The sequence below is a fragment of the Neophocaena asiaeorientalis genome, unplaced genomic scaffold (genome assembly GCF_003031525.2).
Source record: "Neophocaena asiaeorientalis asiaeorientalis breed wild unplaced genomic scaffold, Neophocaena_asiaeorientalis_V1.1 scaffold225, whole genome shotgun sequence".
Lineage (NCBI taxonomy): Eukaryota > Metazoa > Chordata > Mammalia > Artiodactyla > Phocoenidae > Neophocaena > Neophocaena asiaeorientalis.
The window spans coordinates 6,796,085-6,817,423 of record NW_020172364.1 but is presented as its reverse complement, the minus strand read 5'-3'; the positions used below and the strand labels follow the sequence as shown (position 1 = coordinate 6,817,423).

Here is a 21,339-nt window from a genome sequence, read left to right as displayed (position 1 = left end):
GGCCTTGCCCTCTGCCTACAATGCTCCCTGCCCAACCCCGACTTTCCCATGGCTGGCTCCTTGTCATTCAGAGCTCAGCTTAAACATCACTTCCTGGGCTCTTCCTCATTCCCTCACGGGCAGAGCACCCTCTGTGAACCCTCCTAAGCGTTACTTATTATTCTCTGCTGTTTACATGTTCATCTATTATCTGCCTCCTCCACACAACCCTACTAGAATGTAAGTTCCAAGGGATCATTGTTTTGTGTGTCTTTTTCTTCACTCTAAACCCAATACTGGATCAGCGCCCAGAGCAGTAAGAGGCACATAATTGGGAATCCAATAAAGACTTAATGAAATTAGATGAATGCATGCCACAGATGACAGAAGCCTCAAAGGCTGCTTCAAGGCAAGTAGCCCAGCACTGCAGCTAACATCCTGGGCTTTGGAGTCAGACGCGGATCACTGATTCTTGCAGCCAGGAGCTGTAGGAGTTCAGGCAAGTTTTCCCACTTCTCTAGGCCTTATTTATCTCAACTAAAAAGGGGACAACAGGACTTCCCTGGTGGCGCAGTGGCTAAGAATCCACCTGCCAATGCAGGGGACACGGGTTGGAGGCCTGGTCCGGGAAGATCCCACATGCCGTGGAGCAACTAAGCCTGTGTGCCACAACTCCTGAGCCTGTGCTCTAGAGCCCGCGAGCCACACTACTGAGCCCACGTGCCACAACTACTGAAACCTGCACGCCTAGAGCCCATGCTCCGCAACAAGAGAAGCTACCGCAATGAGAAGCCCGTGCACTGCAACGAAGAGTAGCACCCGCTCACTGCAACTAGAGAAAGCCCACATGCAGCAATGAAGACCCAACGCAGCCATAAATTAATTAATTAATAAGGAAAAAAGAAAAATAATATTAAAGGTGGGGCGGGAATGTGGGGAGAATTAAAGGAGATAAACCATGTGGAGCACCTAGAACAGGGCTCACCACAGACGAAATGTTCGCTTTCATCAACTGCAGCCCCATCTTCCAGGTGGGAAAACTGAGACTCAGAAAGGTGCATGCACCTTCGCCCAAGTTAGACACTGAGTGAACAGCAGAGTCAGGTTACAAAATCTCCTTTTTAGTCTCTGTCCACTGCTCCACAGACCAGTTATTCCTTAGACAATAATAATAACAAAAATACCTGATATCATGTCATCGATTTATATATTCTGCCTCATTCCAGAAAAAATCTGAAGTACCTGACAAAAGATGCACACCGTTCATGATTTTTTTTAAAGTAATAAAATTGGGAAGGGAGATGGAAAAATAAGGTGAAGGAAAGGGACAGAAATATAAGCCATATGTCTCATACCATTTGCTAGAGGTGGGCTTCACATTTGGCTCTGAGCTTCCCAGAGGCCAATATAAACCAGAGGGAAATACCTGTGTACATAGGGTCCTTGGGAACACTTGGTTACTGAACTGTCACAGCACCGTGTGAGGAGGTGTCACCACCCAGGTGAGAATCACCCTGGTTTTTCACACTCTTGCCAGCTGAATTCCACCATCTGCTTACTCCTGATCACATGCACTCTAAAGCCACACGACCTGGGTTCCGATCCCAGCTCCACTACTGACTGCATGGTGTTGGACAACTTATTAACTCCTCAAAGCCTCAGGTTCTTCCGCTATAAAATGGAGGTAAAAAATAGTACCTAAATTAAATGTGGCGGTATATATACAATTTATTACTATTCAGCCATAAAAAAGAAGGACATTCTGACAAATGCTACAACATAGATGAACCTTGAAGACATTATGCTGAGTGAAAGAAGCCAGTCACAAAAGGACCAATACTGTATGATTCCACTTCTATAAGATACCTAGAAAATTCAAATTCTTAGAGACAGAAGGCAGAATGATGGCTGTCAGGGGCTGGGGGAGGGGAAAATGAGGAGTAAAAGATTAATGGGTACAGAGTTTCAGTTTTGCAAGATGAAAAGCATTCTGGAGATTGGCTGTCCAATATATGACTGTACTGAACACTACTGAGCTGTACACTTAAAAATGGTTAAGATGATGGGGCTTCCCTAGTGGCGCAGTGGTTGAGAGTCTGCCTGCCAATGCAGGGGACACGGGTTCGAGCCCTGGTCCGGGAAGATCCCACATGCTGCGGAGCAACTAAGCCCGTGCGCCACAACTACTGAGCCTGCACTCTAGAGCCCGCGAGCCACAACTACTGAGCCCGCATGCCACGACTACTGAAGCCTGCGTGCCTAGAGCCCGTGCTCCACAACAAGAGAAGCCACCGCAGTGAGAAGCCCGTGCACCGCAACAGAGTAGCCCCTGCTCGCCACAACCAGAGAAGAGCCCGCACGCAACAAAGACCCAACAAGGCCAAAAATAAAATAAATAAATAATTTTTTTTAAAAAATGGTTAAGATGGTAAAAATCGTTATGTGTATTCTACCAAAATTAAAAATACAATTAAAACAATAGTACCAACTGAATCACTTTGCTGTACAGCAGAAATTAACACAACATTGTAAAGCAACTATACTTCAATCAAATAATTTTTAAATAAATAAGTAAATCCCCCCCCCCCCAAATAGTACCTACTCACAGGTAGCTGTAGTGATGAATCAATGTAGGTCAAGTGCTTAGCCCAGTGCCTGGCGCCCAGAGAGCAGTCAGTGCATGTCAGTTCTCCTTATGGGCAGTCAAAGCATTCCCATTGGTACTACCAACCCTAACCTCTTGGTGCCCATGGTCAGCATCACAGCGGGAAAACATCCCAAGCCTCTACGCTTCAAGGTAGGCTCCTCCCACCTGGTGAACAGAGCCTACAATCACGGCCAAGGCACAGCGGGTAGGAGGAGGTGGGGTGCGTGCAAGTTCCCGGGAGGGAAGTCCCTGTCTCGTCTCCCCCGTGCTTCAGAGCCGCTTAGAGAGCTGCTTCCCCTCCCTTCCTCACCGACCACACAAGCTCAGGTGTCAGGGCACTTTCTCCCCACTATTGTGATCTGTCACCTAACGCCATGGGCATCAAAGCACTTCTCCAAAACACATCTCCAACATCTTTCCTGCACTAGAGAAAGGGGCCCCCAAGCTGATCAGAAACTGATCTGACTACGAAGAGTTACTCATTAGGGCCGTGTAACATTGCGGGGACTGTAGTGGGGTGGTGCCCTCTTGGTCTCTGTCGAATGCTGCTGTCACATCAAAGAAGGCTAAAGAAGTCTCTGTGTGTCTGGGTGTGTGTGTGTGTGTGTGTGTGTGTGTGTGTGTGTGTGTGTGTGTGTGTGTGTGTGTGTGTGTGTGTGTGTGTGTGTGTGTGTTTAAAATCTATTCAGAATCAGGGCTCACCTATGAATGGCAATTATACTCCAGAATTCTTGCAGCTTTAAGAATAGTGGGAGAGGCTTAGATGGAAAGCCCTGATCAGTTTCTTTCAAGGCCTGTGCATAATTTCATCTCCACGGGTAAAGCTGAAATAAAGGCCTCCACTATTCAGTTCCTCCTCTTGGACAAGCTATCATCCTCTTTCAGGAAAGAAAAAGATAACAGGCAGCAAAGCAGATGGGAAGGTAGCAGCTCACATTCAAACAATATTCACATGACCCAAAGAAGAAAAGGGTAAGTAGAAACCAAAGAAGAAAAAAAAAAAGTGAAATTAAAAAAACAACAAATTCAAACCTTTGAGTCCATGTAACATGATAGAAAGAGGTCTGACCTGGGAGAACTTGGTTCCAGTTCTCAATTTCTCACAAATCAGATCAATAAGTGTGGGCAACTCTGGCACCCCGAGTCCCAATTTCCTCATCTGCAAAATGGGCATCTTCTCTGCCTTTGTCTGAAGGGGCAGCTTCCACGTAGCAGAAGGAGGAATGACCCGAGAATAAAAAGATCTGGATTCTAATCCCACCTAACTAGCCATGTACCTGCGAGGCAGGTGAGCTGCACTCCTGGGCCTCCCCTGCCCACCATCCTGCTGTAAAATGAAACAGATCAATCAAATCATCCCAACTCTGGCAGTCTATCAGATCTGCGCAGTGTCCACACACCAGGTATTTATTGCAGAGTGGATGCCGTGCAAATGCTATACAGAAACCTTTTGCGTACCCTTAAGTCCAACCATGACTCTGCTTTTCAAGATAAAACTAGCCCTCCCCAAGTGTCCACCAACACCCCTTCTGGGGTGTTACTCTAGCCCTAGCAATCAGACAGACAACACTCCCAAATTATCTTTCTCCCCAAATTAAGTTAGGCCTCAGGTGGGAGGAATAACTCTAATTTTTAATATACGAATAGAATTTTTCCTCAGGCATAGCCCGTCTCTAAATCCCACTGTGAGAAGTATTACCCTGGGAAAGCAGCTGTCCACACCCCAAATGAAAGCAGCTAGCGCTCCCAGCCACATGCCCCATCACCATGCAAGCGAACCAGCCCTCAGGACTCTGAGCCGTGGGTCTGCGGGCAGAAATGTCACTGGCTCTGGCAATAACGAAATACTCACGCGCCGTCAGGCCCCACAGGCAGCTGGCCTTCCGCTGGCCCTCACTCTCTCTCACACACCCTGAGTCCCGCTGCAAGGAGGGGGTTCCCAGGCCCAAGGGGAACAGTACTGAAACCTTCTCTCCTCGGCTCCCAGAACAAGGGGCAAAGGAAAGGAGGGGGAGGGGTGGGGGGAGGGGGCGACTCTGTTTCTGGAAGCAAGAATTCAAATCCTGCTTCTCCTAAACCCTGAGTCACCTCCTTCCCTTCCAATAGATCAGTGTGGTGGGTAAACATTTCCATATATGGAGAAGCAGGCTGGAGGATGTCAGAAAAATCACCCTTCTCTCCTCTGGCACTTGAAGAACATGCCCCACTAAAGACAGAATTCCTTACTCAGAGTGAATGTTTAACCCCCGAAGAAGTGGAGTCTCAACTGTTCCACAGGCTCTCCTGTTACAGGAAAAAGGCTCCCCTGTCCAGACAACGAAGTGACTGGTTTGAAAGGCTTTAAGTTCATCTTAGGAATGGGGCCATCTAGAATGCAACTACATTTATGAAGTCAATTTATTAATGGGGTGGGGTGGGGGGTGTTTAGGGGGATGCACCTGAAGAGGGTCACCAAGAATCCAGCCCACAGTTCTTTCAGTGGCAGATGAGTACGAAAACAACCCTTGGACCCCAATCCCTGACCCCCTTGGGCCTAGAGTCCTCTTGGGAACTTAGTTTCGCATGAGTTCTTCATAGGACAGACACCAGGCAAGAAGACCCAGAATAAAACCAGACTTCCAGGAGAAAACTGGAGCGGGGGGGGGCGGTGGACAGAAGGGTGACATGCCCAATTTAATTTGTAAGATTCATTCCCTTAGTTTGTAAGATTAATTCTAACCCGAAGGTCCTGAAAAGTGTCCAATGACTAAATTGAACCAGTGGAGTCAATCAGGGATGAATCTGGTCTGAAATGACTCCAGACTGAATTAGAGAAGAAAGGAGAGAGATGAAATGGCAGTGTGGGGAAGTCGGGGTCTGCTCAGAGAAGGAATCTGTACCTTGGCTTCCTAGTGGTTCTATTTCTCAGCACGATCTTATTCTACTGTTGGCTGTAAAGGCTTTCTGTAGGTCAGATGAGCCATTGTTCAGAATCATCGCCCACTTGCTACTTTTTGGGCCTTCACCATGAGGGTGCTTTTTCTCATCCCAAGGCAACCTTCAAGCAATAAACACCACTGTTCAGGGAGCAAGGGGACCCAAGCCCTAAGCCCAGATCAGTCACTCCTTACCACTTTGGACAAATCTCTTCTCCTCTCGTAGCTTATATTCTCTCATCTACAAATTGGGTAGATATCCCCAAATTGTCCAACTATGTGCTCTAAAAGTAGCTTCTGTCCAGCCTGTCGAACAGTCCTGACATTTATTTTGATCACTTGTTCTCTATTTTTGCAAGCACACCACAAGTACGTGAAAAAATGGCCAACACTTCTTATTCACTGCATGTTTCATAAGTAAACATAAATATAAGTGGTTACTAAATGAGGTGAGGAAACAGGATCAGAAAACCTTCCACCACATGCTAGAACCAGAACTCAGCACAGAATTCTTGCAACTGCAGTACTCCCAAGCGGTCCCAGAAGTAGGCTTGAAGAGGGTAAGGAGATGGTCCTCATGTGTAACTGACACTAAACCAGCCATCAGACTTAGTGCTTCTGTAGAAAGACTGTCATCCTTTCAGGAGCTCAGAGTTCCTTCCAATATTCCAACAGGAGCATTTCAGCAGAGGAAAGAGATATTCCATGGAAAACAACTACCCAGGGATGACCTGGGAACTCTGTAAACCAAGGACCAAGGAGGGAACTACAGAGACAGGAATGAAAACCAGAACGAAAAGTCTAAAGCTACCCTCCATTCTGCTAGCAGCATTTGGAGATCAGTTTCCATATCCACAAAGCAACCCTTCATTCCTTAATGTATGTGTGTCTTTCTTCCTCATGACCCCTGACAACCACTGGCTCTGGGATCTCAGGGGAAGAAAAGACCATAAAGGCCACTGAGCCCAATGTCTCTCCTATTTATGAACCAAACCCTCCCCCCATGGCATCCCTGAGGTCTCCAGTGAGGTGGAGATCATTATCTCCTGCAGCTGTAAATTCCATCTTTGCAGCAGAAAGTTCTTCCTTATATGGAAATAAATATGGCTTCCGGGCCTTCAACCTCTGGCTCCTTATTCTGCCTCTTTGAACCATACAAACAACCTATGTCTGCTTCATGGGTCTGGAACTTTTGTAGGTGAACGTGGCTACAGAAACAAAGCTCTCCAAGATCTCATTCCTCGGTCACCCTGGCTGCTGCTTCCTGCCAACTTGAGGCCCATCCTTTCTGGATTTTTCCAATAAGCATTAGTGCTTAGCAACCCATTCTGCATATGTACTGCTGGCCTTGTGGGTTCACAAGACGTACCCTATTAAATCCCAGTCACTGAGAAAAGAGAGAAAACAGACTTTGTGATCAGTTCCTCATCCACCTGGACCCCATCACCCACACCACATTCCCACCCTTTGTGGACGAAGCTCAGGAATGCAGATCCCCTCCCCAGCTCCCCATTCCTGCTCTCCAGCCTGGCCAACCTAAAACTGTCTCCAGGATACAGGACTGTTTCAAGGAACATTAAGAGAGAGCTCTGTAAGAAAAGAGCACCTTGCCAACGTAAGCACTCTCAGAATCACAAAGCGGCCTGCAGGCAGGGCAGCAGGGCCAACTGGCTGAGCACAAGGCTGGGAGCTCGTGATCCCTGACAACGGCCGGCACCATTCTCCTCAGTGTCCTTTCAAAATGGGGGGGAAAAAATGTTCTTTTCTGCCACAGTTCTGATGTGGCACTATTTGAATCAAGGTACGTGTGATAATGATGTCTCACATTATTGCATTCTTTACAGTTTAGTAAGTGCTCTACCGGACAATCTCCTTCAATCCCTACTGACAACTATCCCTGGAGGATTATACCCACTGTAGTGATAGGAAAAGTGAGGCTCAGGGAGGTTAAGGATATTCCCAAGGTCACAAAGGTGGTAAGTAGTGAAAAGAATGCTGGTTTAAGAGTTAGACTATTTAAGATTCCAGTTCCAATTCTGCTGCATATGAAATAAATGACCTCTGGCCAACTGTCTGACTTTTCTAAACCTCAGTTTCTGCAGCTGAAAATTAGAGATGAAAACGGCCCCTCTGCCTACCTCTCAGAGCGGTTATGAGGATCAACTGAGATAAGGCCAGTGAAAGCCCTCCGGAAAAATGGGTTACAAAAGTGTAGGGGATTCTTGTGATTCCTTGTCAATGACTGTGCATTCCATCACAAACACAAAAAGCAGCGAAGTCATTCTCAAGACAAAGACACATGAAGGCTCTGGGAATTGAAGGGAAATGATACCACGTTCTGCAGGGCTCTGTCTATATGCTACTCATTCGTGCCGTTGAAACTCAGCATCAACTGTCAGATTTTCAGCCCCACGTCACAAATGTCCCCAGGACTGCTCAAGACAAACTCGTCCTTTTTGGCTACAAGCAAATGCCAGGCCAAAAGGAGGTAATAGAGATGGGTGCTGGGAAGACCCCCTGAGAGTCTCAGTTCTGAAAACCTGACCTGCAATGTTTTCCTTGGAGAACTTGTTAGAAACACAGGCTCCAGTCTCTCTGCAACAAGCCCACAGGGAAAGAAACGCACGGTACGGAGCTATTTACCAGAGAACACTAAGGAAGCTCCCGAGCATGAATTAATCAAGGGTACAGGATATTTCAAGCTGCAGATTCCAAAAGAAATCTCCAACCCATTAAACCTCCGGCCCAGCTCACAGAGGCTCAGCCTGGCATTCGGGCAGCCCAGGCTGCAGAGAAGCCCGTTTACATACCAGAGGTCCTGCAGCAGGTCACCAGGAGCCAGGAGGCACCCAAGAAGATCTGAGAGCTCAGGTGGGAGAGCCTGGCTTCCTTCAGGCCTCCCCCAACACACTAGTCATCAGGATTCTCTTCAATTCCTGCGAAGATCCAAGTCAGCCATGGCATTTATGGAAGGGCCGGATCTTCCCCAGAAATCCATTCTCAAGGCTGATGCACACACAGCTCAACGATGGCTGTTTTCTAGCTTGCATTTGATCATCTGCTTCCTTGTGCTTAAAGGTGAAGGAAGACCCTACGTGATTTTGTTGCACAGATGTGTGATTCCTAGCATGAGCGTGTGCCTGCATCCTCAGGGATGCTATAGCAAAGGGCTTTGAGATGCAAACAACTTTGCATCTCAAAGAGCTCACAAGCATGAAAGAGAAAGGCTGACCATAATACAGGACAAGAGACTTCAGTAGGGTCCCCCTCGATGGGAGAGATGGATTTCCGGGTCAGCTATTAAGAGGGTAGGACAGGAAAAGGGGGAGGTGAAGGAGTAAAGGACATTCCAGGCAAAAGGAAAGATTTGAGCCCAGGCGATAAGGAGCTATGTCCAGTGAACAGCAAGCTTAGCGGATGTGTTGGGAACTAGCGGGACAGGTGGGCAGGTGAGTGGAGACAAAGAGTAGCTCAGCAAGGTAAACTGAAGCCAAATGATAGCTGGAGACTAAGGTGACTGGATTCTAGTTCTAAAAACAGTCTTTTTCTGAGAAGCAATCTTTGATCACACCACTGATCATCTTTCAAAAAGTAGTCTCTTTGGCTCCTCACTGCTAAATGATAACAATAACAAACATAATTTATAGAGTATTTCATCTGTGCTGAGCACTGCACAAAGCAGGCTGCATACTCTGTCCCATTTAACCCCATCAACAACCCCGTGAGCTAGGCAGTCGGGCTCCCATAATACAGATCAGGAAACGAAGGCTTAAAGATAAACTGTGCCAGTCTTAGAGAAAGAAAGTGGGAGAGGCCAGGATTAACTAACTCACAGTGCAAACTCAACCCCTTGCAACTCTAGACCATACTCTCCAATTTCTAACCTTCTTCTTTCCTACTGCCCAGACTCTTCCTATCCCATTTCTATGAGATAAAATCATCCTATCACACATAATAATCCTATATAACAAACATAATGATCTCCAAAAACAGTTGACAGAATTCCTTATTTGATTCTGTTTCCCCACAAAGCCCTTGGAGTCAGGAACCTTGTCTGTGTTCTCAGCACTGCACACACAGTGGACAATCAATAATTACATGTTATTCAGTTAGACAACGTCTCTGAAGGCTGGGCTGTGGAAGTAACACAATACCGGCTGTCATTTCCACTCTCTTCTACATAGAAATGGAACTAATCTCAGCGAGGGTCCCAAGATCCAAAGGGGAGACATTAGCCAAGTTGAAAGACACAGGTCAAGAGTCATGTGCCTGGAGCAGCCCGAAGGCTCTGCAGCTACTCAGGGGATGCATGACTCTGAACCTACAGCCAGGTGCTCCAAAGGCCCATCAGAAGGAGGTGGACAGGACACATATTTCCTTGACAAAAGGAAAAAGCTCCGAGACCCTCACAGCTGTGACTTGTGCTATGCCACTTTGCCTTTCAGCCTTAGTGCAAAGACAGACTGGGCCAGCACAGTGGTTTTCAAACTTTTTTTCCCTAGCAGTAGAGCTTTTCCATTATGCAACATGCTTTGTGGATGCTTAGCTTGTAACGAAGATAAAAGCAGAGCTGCTAAGACTGGGCTCCAGAGCCCCCTTCCCTCCTACTCTTCTGACCATTTGTCGCCTCCCTACCTTGCAGCCCAACCCCAAGGCCCCTCTCGGAGTCTCCCAGGCTCAGGGGAGCACAGCTTGAAAACCAGCAGCCTCTGAGAGCTTCATAGTACCTTCCAGCTCTGATTCTAGTAACTTCCAACGTCTGAGATGTACCTCCTTTTAAGCAGCTCTGCATTTTTACCAGTGAGACAGGCAATATATGGTGTAGCAGGGAAGAAAGAGGTCTCAAAGTAGAAAACTTGGATGATAGTCTATTTAAAGATTTGTGTTCTCAGAAGCAAGTTATTTAAATCTTGCTAAGCCTCAGTTCTCTCATCTGTAAATGGGAAATAATATTGTTATCCACCTAATAAGGCGTTTATGAGAATTAACTAATTTCATGCATAAGTTGCTTAGCAGAATGCAACAATAAATACTGTGTTATGATCACTCCATCTATAAATCCATCTATGTCCACAGATGAAAAAGCAGGTAGCACTGCATCCAGGGCAAAGAAGACGCTCAACAAGTGACAGAGGTCCAATTTTTTCCTTCCTTGCTCTCATGGACATTTCAACCTAAACAAACAATATGATGGCAATAAAGAGCTAAAGGGAAGAACACATTTCATGTCCCAAATTCCCTACAGATCATCTTTGAAAATATTACATCTTGTCTCTGGAACCTTTGAAACTCATGGCCATCTCAGGCTTCCAAGGATGTCAATCCTTGGAAAAAATAACTTAGAATGTGCCCAAAACTTGGGAATCTCCTCATCTTGAGGCCCCTGCTCCAACTACAAGATTCCCTGTCTCTCACCTGAGTTTTGCCCCACGTTCCCTGAACATCCTGAAGGTGCTGCCAGGTTAACCCCCAATTTCATCCCAACTTTCGCAGATGACCCCCCACCAGTGCTCTGAACTGCACAAAAAATAATGTCCATCTTCCTTCAGGCCAGCACTCATGGCCTCCAGGATGGGCCTCAACCCATCTTTCCAGTCACACTTCCCATTACATTGTCACTAAGGGTACCAGGCAAGAGTATACCCCCAATTCCTCCCAACTCCAAGGTTTGGCCATGCTTCCCCCAGGACTGTGCCTCCAAATCTGAGCGCCAGATCTCTTTACTGTGCAGTGGGGAAGAGGAACCCTTGGGAGTGTTTTGTGATCAGGATGTAGTCAAGAGTGTCTTCACTGCCCCATCCTTTCTCTAAAGATGGTCCCACCAACTACTGGTCCATAAACATCCACATCATGGGAAGAAGAAATATTTGTGTATTTCTTTGCTGTCAACAAAGCTTTTCACATGCCGCACCTTTTTAAACACTTAATGTAAGATACGACCATGACACCCACTTTATAAATAAGGAACCTGAGGGTCCAGGATATAGTCAGGAGCTGAGCCGGTAGCCAAGCACAGGGCTTTGGCTCCAGAGCCCTTACACACTACACTCTCCCCCAAGAGCTGAGTGCAACAGAAACCCTGCTATAAAAGGTGCCGTTCTCCCGGCCAGCTCACTGCATGGCCCTAGGCCCATCACTTTCCTTCTCTAAGCCATAAAATAAGGGCTCTGAGGTCATCGCGCACATCTATATACCCCTTTCCCCCTCCCCTTGAAAGATTTCTGAGATAAAACCTCAGAAGGGAATTACCAAGGTAACGTCTTGTGTATGTGTTTGGTCAGTTCCATCCCAAGCTTTCCCTCCCAAACTCTCACACCCAACGCGAAAGGAGGAAGAGTGACTGACCCGAATGTCAAAAAGCCACCAGGACTCTACAGGACACAGCACAGGGAATGCAGTGTGGCAGGATCACCATACAGACCAGCAAGCTGTTCCCCAAGAACGACTGCTGTCATGGTCACAGCGCATGAACCTTGTCAGCAGCTTGCTGGTTTGACCGGCAATTTATAATAAGCTCAAGATGCACAAGCGTGAATGCGGACAGCACAGTAGGCATCTTACATGCCCCGTGGCCTATGGGCTCCACGAGGGAGGGCAATGGAAAAATCCCTCTTTCCTTCAAGATTCTGAAGACATTAGCACGTCTTCTCTCTTTAGCATGAGCGACTACAACCGCTGTCTGACCGGAACACTCCCATCCGTATGCGAACAAGCTGCCGTGCCCTCTCTGTGCTTTCTCCTGAAGTCCAAATGCTCACTGCCAGGCTCTCCCAGGACCAGTCCTAGATCTGGCAAAACTCAAATAGCAACTGGTCCAACTCCTGTAAACAACTTGTCTGGGGGCATTCATTCATTCAAAAAGCATCACTGATGTCTCCTTAAGGCACAGCGATAGGATGAGGCTAGGTTTCTGCTCTCAGGAACCCTGCACCAATATCTTCAGTGGCTTCTCAGTGGCCACAGAATAGTCCAAGCGCTTTATCTAATATCTCAAGTTTCTCAATAACGTGGACTCAATCTTCTATTTCCACCATGAACTCCCTCCCACTCCCACTCAGCACACATTCTTTGCTTTATTCAGACTGAACTCTCAGCTCCTGGTGCTTTTGCTTGACCTACGACCCTTCCCCATGCCAAGATCAGTTTATAGATAATCCTACAAGACCAACTGGTAGTTCTCAACTGGAACAAGACTGCTCTTTAAAGAAAGGTAGTTATTTCAGCAGTGTCTCATGCATTACAGGGTACGGAGCATCTCTGGCCCTGACCACTGAACGACAACAGTGGTCGGGCCTCCAGCACTGAGATAACAAAAAACACTCCACCACATTAGCAAATGCCCCTTAAAGTGATGTTACTGCCCCCCAACAGACAGTCACCGGACCACCGTCACCCTGCATGAAACCTCCCTTGCTTCTTGGTCCAGCCAGAATAGTCTCTCTCCTCTGGATTTGCTCAGCCTGCTACCTAGGATATGGACAGTGACCTTCCTTGTACTCTTCTCACTACGTACTTGACATACTCCCTTTCCAGGGAGGGCTCCCAGTGGGAGAGTCCATGACTTATCTCTGCCCCTGGTGCCCAAACTAGCACAGCACCAGCCTCATAGCAAGTGTTTAATAAACATTTATGAACAAATTACATAAACAAGACAACTGTCCAGGGCATGACTCCCAAGAGGAGATTAAACCGAGCTGGAAAATCACAAATCAACCAGTGCTGTCAATACTAAGGAGAACTCATTGCAGGGCTGATACTGAGCAAATGGCCCGCTTTTCGGTATATTAAGTATAGTAATGTTATACATTTTATCTAAATAAACAAATATGAAGTAGAACACTCTAGCAGTTATATGACAGTATTATAATGAATTATACACATTAAGTATTTGGGGAGAATAGCCCTGGGCATTTTTAAATGACTGTCAGTGGCTGATACATTCTCTCAATTGGCTCCAGGTTCCCTTACACCCTCTGAAGTGCCTTCCTGTGCCACGGAAGCAGACTGCTAAAAACTACATTTCCCACACTCCCCTGCAGCTAATAAACTAGATTCCAGGAATAAGATGTACTTGTGGGAGACTTAGAAGGTGGAAGTCAGGCTGAGGCCTCCTGCTGCTGCTTCTTCTGGCAAGCTACACCTGTAAGCATACGTCAAAATGCCGTTCCGTTTGCTAATCCAATGTCCCGCCACCAACCATGAGGACATTGGGAAAAATGTCAGAGGTCTCTGTATGGGCTGCCTAATCCCATCTCCCTTCTCCCCGGATTGCAGCTGTGGAATAAATTCTTAAACTCAATTGCTATAGATGTAGCCTCCTGGCTCCCACTGCTCCAACCTTTCCAACAATTTTTTTAGCATCTCTTTCCCCAAATTAATCCCTTTCCATTTAAATTATGTGGAATGTCTTTCCTGCACTTAAGCCTGAAACACACGCAGAAAGGGGGAAAAAAAAAAAAAACAATAGATCAATTAACTGCTCATCCATTCGTCTATTTCTGACCTGATCGAGACCTCTGTCTATCTATACCTAGACCTTCTCCGTTGCCTGTGTGAAGGGGAGAAAAATATGTCACTTTACTGTAATGAGCCAAACAGACCTAAGGGACATAAGTAGCAGGTGTCATAAACTAGTTGATGATCAACAGAAACTCTAATTCTTATAAAATGAAGCACGCTTATAGCATAATTACTGACTCTTTCCTGACAATTCTTTGGCTTGACCTCTTTGTTTTCCAGAACTGCCGCTGAATCCTTCAGTACCTCAAAGGCATACCGGCTGCACACCTAGCCCATCTGCTCTGTGCAGCCCCACAGAAAAGGCCTCCAGAAATGTCTGTTCCTGTCCTTGTTCCTTTATTTGTAACACAGGGATAGCAATAGTACCTTCCTCGTAGGTTTGTTTAGAGGATTAGGTGGATCACTATGAAGAAAGCAGCTACAAGAGCAACTGGCACACAACGACTGCTTACTACATGTCACCTAGTGTATAACCTAGCAGCAATCTTAGGACACAGGTCTAAGTCCTGTTTTACTGATACAAATGGGGAAACTGAGACTCAGATTCTCTAACTCTCCCAAGGTCAAGACGGCTGGTGAGCACGGCGTGGAGGCAGGATCCAAATCCAGCTCCATGGCCTCCCACCAAATCCGACGCTCTCTGCACCTCATATTAGCAAGCATCCTGCCTGCTAATGTGAACACCTAATGGAAAAAGGTATTAAACAGAAGGAGCAAAACCAGCCCAGACATAACGGGGCTGCACCTTGGGAGCATCACAGGATGATAAGGCCAATGTCATAAGCCCTGCCCTTCAGCACAGTCAGCTCCTGTGGATAAAATTAGCTCAGCTCTGCTCCAGTGCTACCTGGAGCCCCGAGGCAAAACTCACCCCAGGCACAGCTCGACCTCACCTGACCCTCACTCTCAGGAAGGGTCTCTCATGCACCTCATTAGGGCCTGAGATGACTCATTGTGCTCTTTCCGGCTCTGGCTGCTAAGGTCACCTCTCTGCTCTCCAGAAAGGCAGCTCCAAAGGGGAAGTAAAGATAAAAAAAAAAATCAAGCAACCGTCCTGCATTCCTTTCCTCCAGGGCAGCTCACGAGCAAGGATGGATGGGGTGCCTACCGGCCATGCCAGCTGTGCCCTGGGGGAAGGAGGCTCTGCTCAGTTATACAACCCAGCTCAGGACCAAAGACAGACATTAGCTCAGGTGGACGGACTCCTGAGATTATCCTCCTTATTTGACTCTGGTGATGATGGTACTGACCAGGGGAAGGGCCCAGTCTGTACTCCTGCGTGCTGTAGAACACAGCACACTGATGCTGACCACCAGGGTCTCCTCTGCATCCTCCCAACCCAGTGCCACCAGACTTGAAGGTGGAGCTCAAATGTCACCTCTCCTGGGGCCTTCCCTGCTCCCATCCCTACCCAGCTAGAATTTTCATCACAATTTCCACAATGCCTTACCTCTACCCTTTTTTTTTTTTTGGCATTTATTTGTCCAACAAATATCTCTTGCATACCTATTTTGGACTTGAGGATACAGAAATGAAAAGAATAACCCTTACCTTCAAGGAAAGACAACCAACTGCAATAAATAGCCAAAAATGGGAGAAGTGGAGCTATCAGAGGTCAGAGGTACATGCCAAGCAGAGTTGATATCAGAGCAAAGTCTTGAAAGGAACCTGTGAGCTACCCTGATAAGGTGGGAGAGAAGCGATGTTTTGACAAGGAAACAGTGTGTTAAGTCGTGGAGGCTACAGAGAATCCTGTGTATATTCTGGAGCACAGGATCTGTCCTGGAGATTAGTGAGATGAGGATGAAAAGAGGCAGGGGCTAAATTCCCAACAGCCTTCTATTTTATGCAAAGGATTTTGGATTTTACCCAAAAATCATTGAAGGATTTTAAAAACAGAGATTTGGCATGACTGGATTTGCATTTTTTGGAAAATCACTCTGGAAGAACAGAGAATGGAATGGAGGAGGGTGAGAATAAAAAACAAAGGCCAGTTGAGCATTACTGAAACCCTGTAGAAGAGAGATGCTGAGCATCTCAACTGAGGCGGGGCAGCAAAGGTGGAGTGGGTAGGTAGGGTGTACCTGCAGTGGGTGAGGAAGAGCAGTTACCATGGTTGACTCAACAAGGTCTGAGGATGAATAGACAGAAAGGTGAGGTAAAGGGAGGAAGCATCCAGAATGAGTCCCAGTTTCCAGGCTTGGGTGACTAAGCAGACAGACGTTGCTATCATTCACTAAGGTGACAATGCTAAGAGAAAAAGAACATTAAGATTTCCAGGGCTTCCCTGGTGGCGCAGTGCTTGAGAGTCCGCCTACCGATGCAGGGGGCACGGGTTCGTGCCCCGGTCCGGGAAGATCCCACATGCCGCGGAGCGGCTGGGCCCGTGAGCCATGGCCGCTGAGCCTGCGCGTCCGGAGCCTGTGCTCCGCAACGGGAGAGGCCACAACAGTGGGAGGCCCGTGTACCGCAAAAAAAAAAAAAAAAAAAAGATTTCCAATCGGAGCATCCAAAAGGCACTTACATATATGGCTCTGGGGCTCAGGAGTTCCAAACCCAATATAACCCCCTAGGAGTCATGAGCACAGAGACATAGAAGGAGGCTAAAGACAAAGCTTTGCATGTTAGCAGGGACAAGGGCCAGCAAAGGAACCTTGAGGATAGATACAGGGAAAGAATGAAAGAAGCAAGAACAGTCAAGAGTGACCATACCACAGAGGCCAGATCAGAGCAGTGCTAACAAGAAATGAACTTGGCCCCATAGACCTGCGTGAGAGCTGCTTCCGTCAGACTGAAATGGGCTAGGAGGCCAAAAGAAGGTGAGGAAGGAGAGAGAAGTGTAAAGACAGAGAAGCAAAGAAGAGGGATGGCATGTTGTTGGAGAAGGTGAATCGAGTATACATCTAACTTCCCCTACTAGGCAGTAGGCTTGGAGAGCAGCGCTGCCCAGTAGATGGATAATGCAAGCATCACTTGCAATTCGTTATTTTCTAGCAGGCACCTTTTTAAAAGGCCAAGAAGGAACAGGAAAAATTAATTTTAATAATATATTTTACTTAACCCAATATACCCATACTCATTTCATAGGTAATGAACATAAAATGTACTAATAAGATATTTTACCTTTTTTTTTATACTAAGCCTTTGAAATCCGCTATTTTACACTTACAGCACATCTCAATTTGAACTGGGCCACATTTTACATCCTCAACAGTCACATGTCATTCTGATTTTACTTTGACGAGTCAGGACTCAGCATGGAAGCTGGCACATTGCATTTTTTTTAATATGATGAAATGAACGGACAGGTGATGGATGGAAGGATGGATGGATGAACTGTCATACCACTGAGAAAATTACTGAAGTCTCTGTGGTTCTTTGCCTTTAACAACTACACTTTAAAATTCCAGTCTTGGGTCATATTATGACTGGAGCCTTGGTATAGCTTAATATTAATATAAACAGCATAACTTCTATTCCTTCTAAACTTCTTCTCTTCCTTCAAAATTCAAAAACAGTGTCAGTCTCTAATTTTCAACTCTGTCAAACACTGGTCAGAAGATCTACCACTAACATAGATTTCAAGCAGGTCACTTTACCTCTTTGAGCTTCCGTTTTCCCTACCATAAAAATATAAGCCTAGGGCTTCCCTGGTTATATATATAAAAGCCTAACTCTGCATATCTCATAGACTCACTGAAAACTCAAAATAGTGAAAACACTAAAGTATTACACAGAAGCAAGGTATCACCAAGAAGTTTCCCCATATTATAAATATAAACCATATGAGCTTATCATATTATAAACTCCAATCGTGCCTACATGCACACATACAAAACAAATAAAACTCTGCATGGCTACATTAACATTAGTATTTTAATTTCCAGTACCACTATTCTTCCCGTGTCCTTGCAAAAACCACAGAAGATGTGGTCACCAGCCTTAGGTACAGACTTGAAAGTGCGGGTCCAGCATGTGAGTAAGCCTGGGAGATGGTACAGTTGAGGGCTCCATGGCCTTTCAACAGATGGGACACAGAAAATGTCCTGTATTGGACTGACCACTTACGGTTTAACAGTGAAAATCTTCTCCACCCCATTCAACTCCCAAGAGTGGAATGGTAATAACTATTTGCTTTCATTCGGCTTTTTGAGCGTGAGACACAAATACTGGGGGAGATTAGAAAAGGTATGAAGCTGAAATGAAGACTTCTTAGGGGCACACTTGCCAAATGGAGAGAAAAAAATTAAGATGATCGGTTTGTTTCTTCTGCTGACCGGGGTAACCATCCACAAACGTGATTTTTAAAAAAGATTCCTTCAAAACTCTGCAGCTGACTGACCAAGAATGAGGGCCACTCACAGACCCCAGAATGAAGGAGCTCATCTGACCATCCAGCACCTAATTTTAGCGGTGAAGAAATAATAAGAAGAAGAGAATGCGCAGGTCCCTAGTTATAGGGGGAGAAAGAGGAGAAGAGGGATAAAAGGAGTGGGTTACCCCTGGGGTTACGTTATGTGAGTGGCACCTCGAAGCCTTAAACCCTGTTGATCAGAATCCAAATCTTTTGTTTTCTCCCTTTATGTGACCCCTGATTTGTTTAAAAGCCAAATTAAAAATTATCCACTAATTAACCCAGCCAGATAAAACTATTGACACACAGCTTGCAGAATATAATACCAGGAAAAATTTTAAAATATATAAACTTAGCTGTAAATGCCACTTAATCCAACCTCTGTTCTACTAGCAAAAGACAAACCTTTGTTCCACTTGGTATTTCTCAGCCACACATTTTCCACAGCCAGTAAAGTTCTTCTAGCAAACCAGCCATCACAACCAGTCTCCACCCGACCGCACACGTGAACACATCACCTTTCTATGCGGACCACACAGCAGAAGTCAGACTTGTGCCCTCACCTGCCAGGTTTTAAAGAAAAATCAGAACACACTAGTACATCCTGGCCATGGAAGGCAGGGTCCATTTATAAAATATTGCTGTTGTTGATTAACAAACACTTGTTATGTGCCAGGTAATTTTCTAAGCCTGTTACCGATATTAACTCATATAACCTTCCCAACATGCCCTATGAAATACATACCATTATTATTATTTCCCATTTTACAGATAAGAAAACTGAGGCACAGGCAGACACAGAGGTAGATAGTGGTGGGGCTGGGAACTGAATCTAGGCCATCTGGCTCAACGCCTGTGTTCTTCCCCTCCACGCTACACTGCCTCTCAGTTGGTTTTGTTTGTCCTCCTTGTTTTTATTGTTGGGGGAGAGAACACAAACATTAATGGACAGTAAGAAATATGAAGGGCGCACAACCAGCACATTCTCTCCCTAAAGTCAAGTGACAAGAGAGGCCAAATCTTAATGAGGAACCAAGTAACTGATTTGCTCTGAGAAAGCCCTTTCACAAGACCAGAAATACGCAGTGTCCGTGAGATCGGTATACTCCCTGTCACCATCAGGAGGTGGTCTCAGGAGAGGTGAGGTCAAGTCCAAGTTTCAGGGATGGCAGGAAAGATAGATTGAAGCATCACCCCCGTGACGTCAGGCTGAGGGGTCTGGAAGGCACAACCGAGGCTCTCTCTTCCCCGAGCACTGCCCATGTTCGGAGTAGGGACTCCGATCCCCATTCTGCAGATGAGAACACTGCTGCCCGCAGTTTTGTTCCAAGTTACAAGAGAAGCACCCATTCCTCGCAGACGTCACTACGAGTTCATGGGACACAGTGGTGACACAGTGCAGGGGGGCACCGTTCAGGCTCTGCAGTCAGACAAATCCAAGTTCAGACCCTGTTCCTGCCACTGCATGACACTGTGACAGTTACATGCAGAGTTTTGACTTGTTAACCCATGAAGCGGGGAAGGATAAAAATCCCTACCTCCCAGGGTTACTGGGAGATTAAAGAATGCTTGCAAACAGCGTAACACCTGGCCCAGGGCAGCTACTACAGTCCTCCCTGCCTTATCCGCAGTTTCAGTTACCCGAGGTCAATGCGGTCCAAAAATATTACATGGAAAATTCCAGAAATGAACAATTCATAGGTTTTAAATTGAGGGCCATTCCTGAAATCTCACGCCATCTGGCTCGGTCGCCCCCAGAGTGAATTATCCCTTCGTCCAGCATATCCCGCGCATCTTAGTCACTTGGTAGCCGGCTTGGTTATCGAATCTACTGTCTCGGTATCAGCGTTTGTGTTCAAGTCATCCTTCTTTTACATAACAACGGCCTAAAGCGCAAGTGTAGTGCTGCTGGCAATAAAAGGTGAAAAGTTCTCCACTTAATAAGGAAAAAAAGAAAAAAATCGTATGCTGAGGTTGCTAAGATCTACATACAGGAAGAACGAATCCATGAAATTGTGAAGAAGGAAAATGAAATCCATGCTAGTTTTGCTGTTGTACCTCAAACTGCAAAAGTTATGGCTACAGTACATGATAGGTACTTAGTTAAGATGGAAAAGGCATTAAATTTATACAAGATATTTTGAGAGAGGGACCACATTCACATAACTTTTATTACAGCATATGGTTATAACTGTTCTATTTTATTATTGTTATTGTTAATCTTTTACTGGCCTAATTTATAAATTAAACTTTATCATAGATATGTATGTATAGGAAAAAACGTAGTATATAAAGGGGTCAGCACTGTCCACTGTTTCAGGCATTCACCGGGGGTCTTGGAACATATCCCCTGCGGATAAGGAGGAACCACTGTATCTTAAATACAAATAAAAATTGCCCAACACACCCCCTGCCCCCCGGATCTTTTCCTTTCCCTCGTGGGAAGGATAAAATAGACGTGGCAGGGCTTCTCTGGTGGCGCAGTGGTTGAGAGTCCGCCTGCCGACGCAGGGGACACGGGTTCGTGCCCCGGTCCGGGAAGATCCCACATGCCTAGGAGCGGCTGGGCCCGTGAGCCATGGCCGCTGAGCCTGCGCGTCCGGAGCCTGTGCTCTGCAACGGGAGAGGCCACAACAGTGAGAGGCCCACATACCACACAAAAAAAAAAAAATAGACGTGGCGCTCTTCCTCCTTTCTTTCCTGCTCTTTCAACGGCACTGCTATGCTCACAGTGACTTGGGCATAAAATCCCTTAAGCCCTTCAACCATTCAGTCATGTCCTCTGTGCTTACATACACTGGTGCTCTTATCCAGGTCCTCCCTTTTTTCCTAGAAAGTTTTTTACCAAACTCCTATTCATATTATAAAACCCAACTCAAGCCTCACTGACCCCAGGCAGCCATTCTAACCATTCCTTCCTCCGT

General features: G+C 46.2%; 1 protein-coding gene across 2 annotated transcripts in view; it reads right to left on the bottom strand.

The window, feature by feature from the left end:
- LPP (LIM domain containing preferred translocation partner in lipoma) overlaps positions 1 to 4,021 on the bottom strand; it is a 625,613-nt gene extending 621,592 nt beyond the window's left edge. For both annotated transcript variants that reach the window (XM_024767394.1, XM_024767403.1), the window contains exon 1: positions 3,904 to 4,021. The gene's annotated coding sequence lies outside the window, so the exon portion shown is untranslated. The remainder of the gene's footprint in view (positions 1 to 3,903) is intronic.
- Positions 4,022 to 21,339: the final 17,318 nt, after the last annotated feature.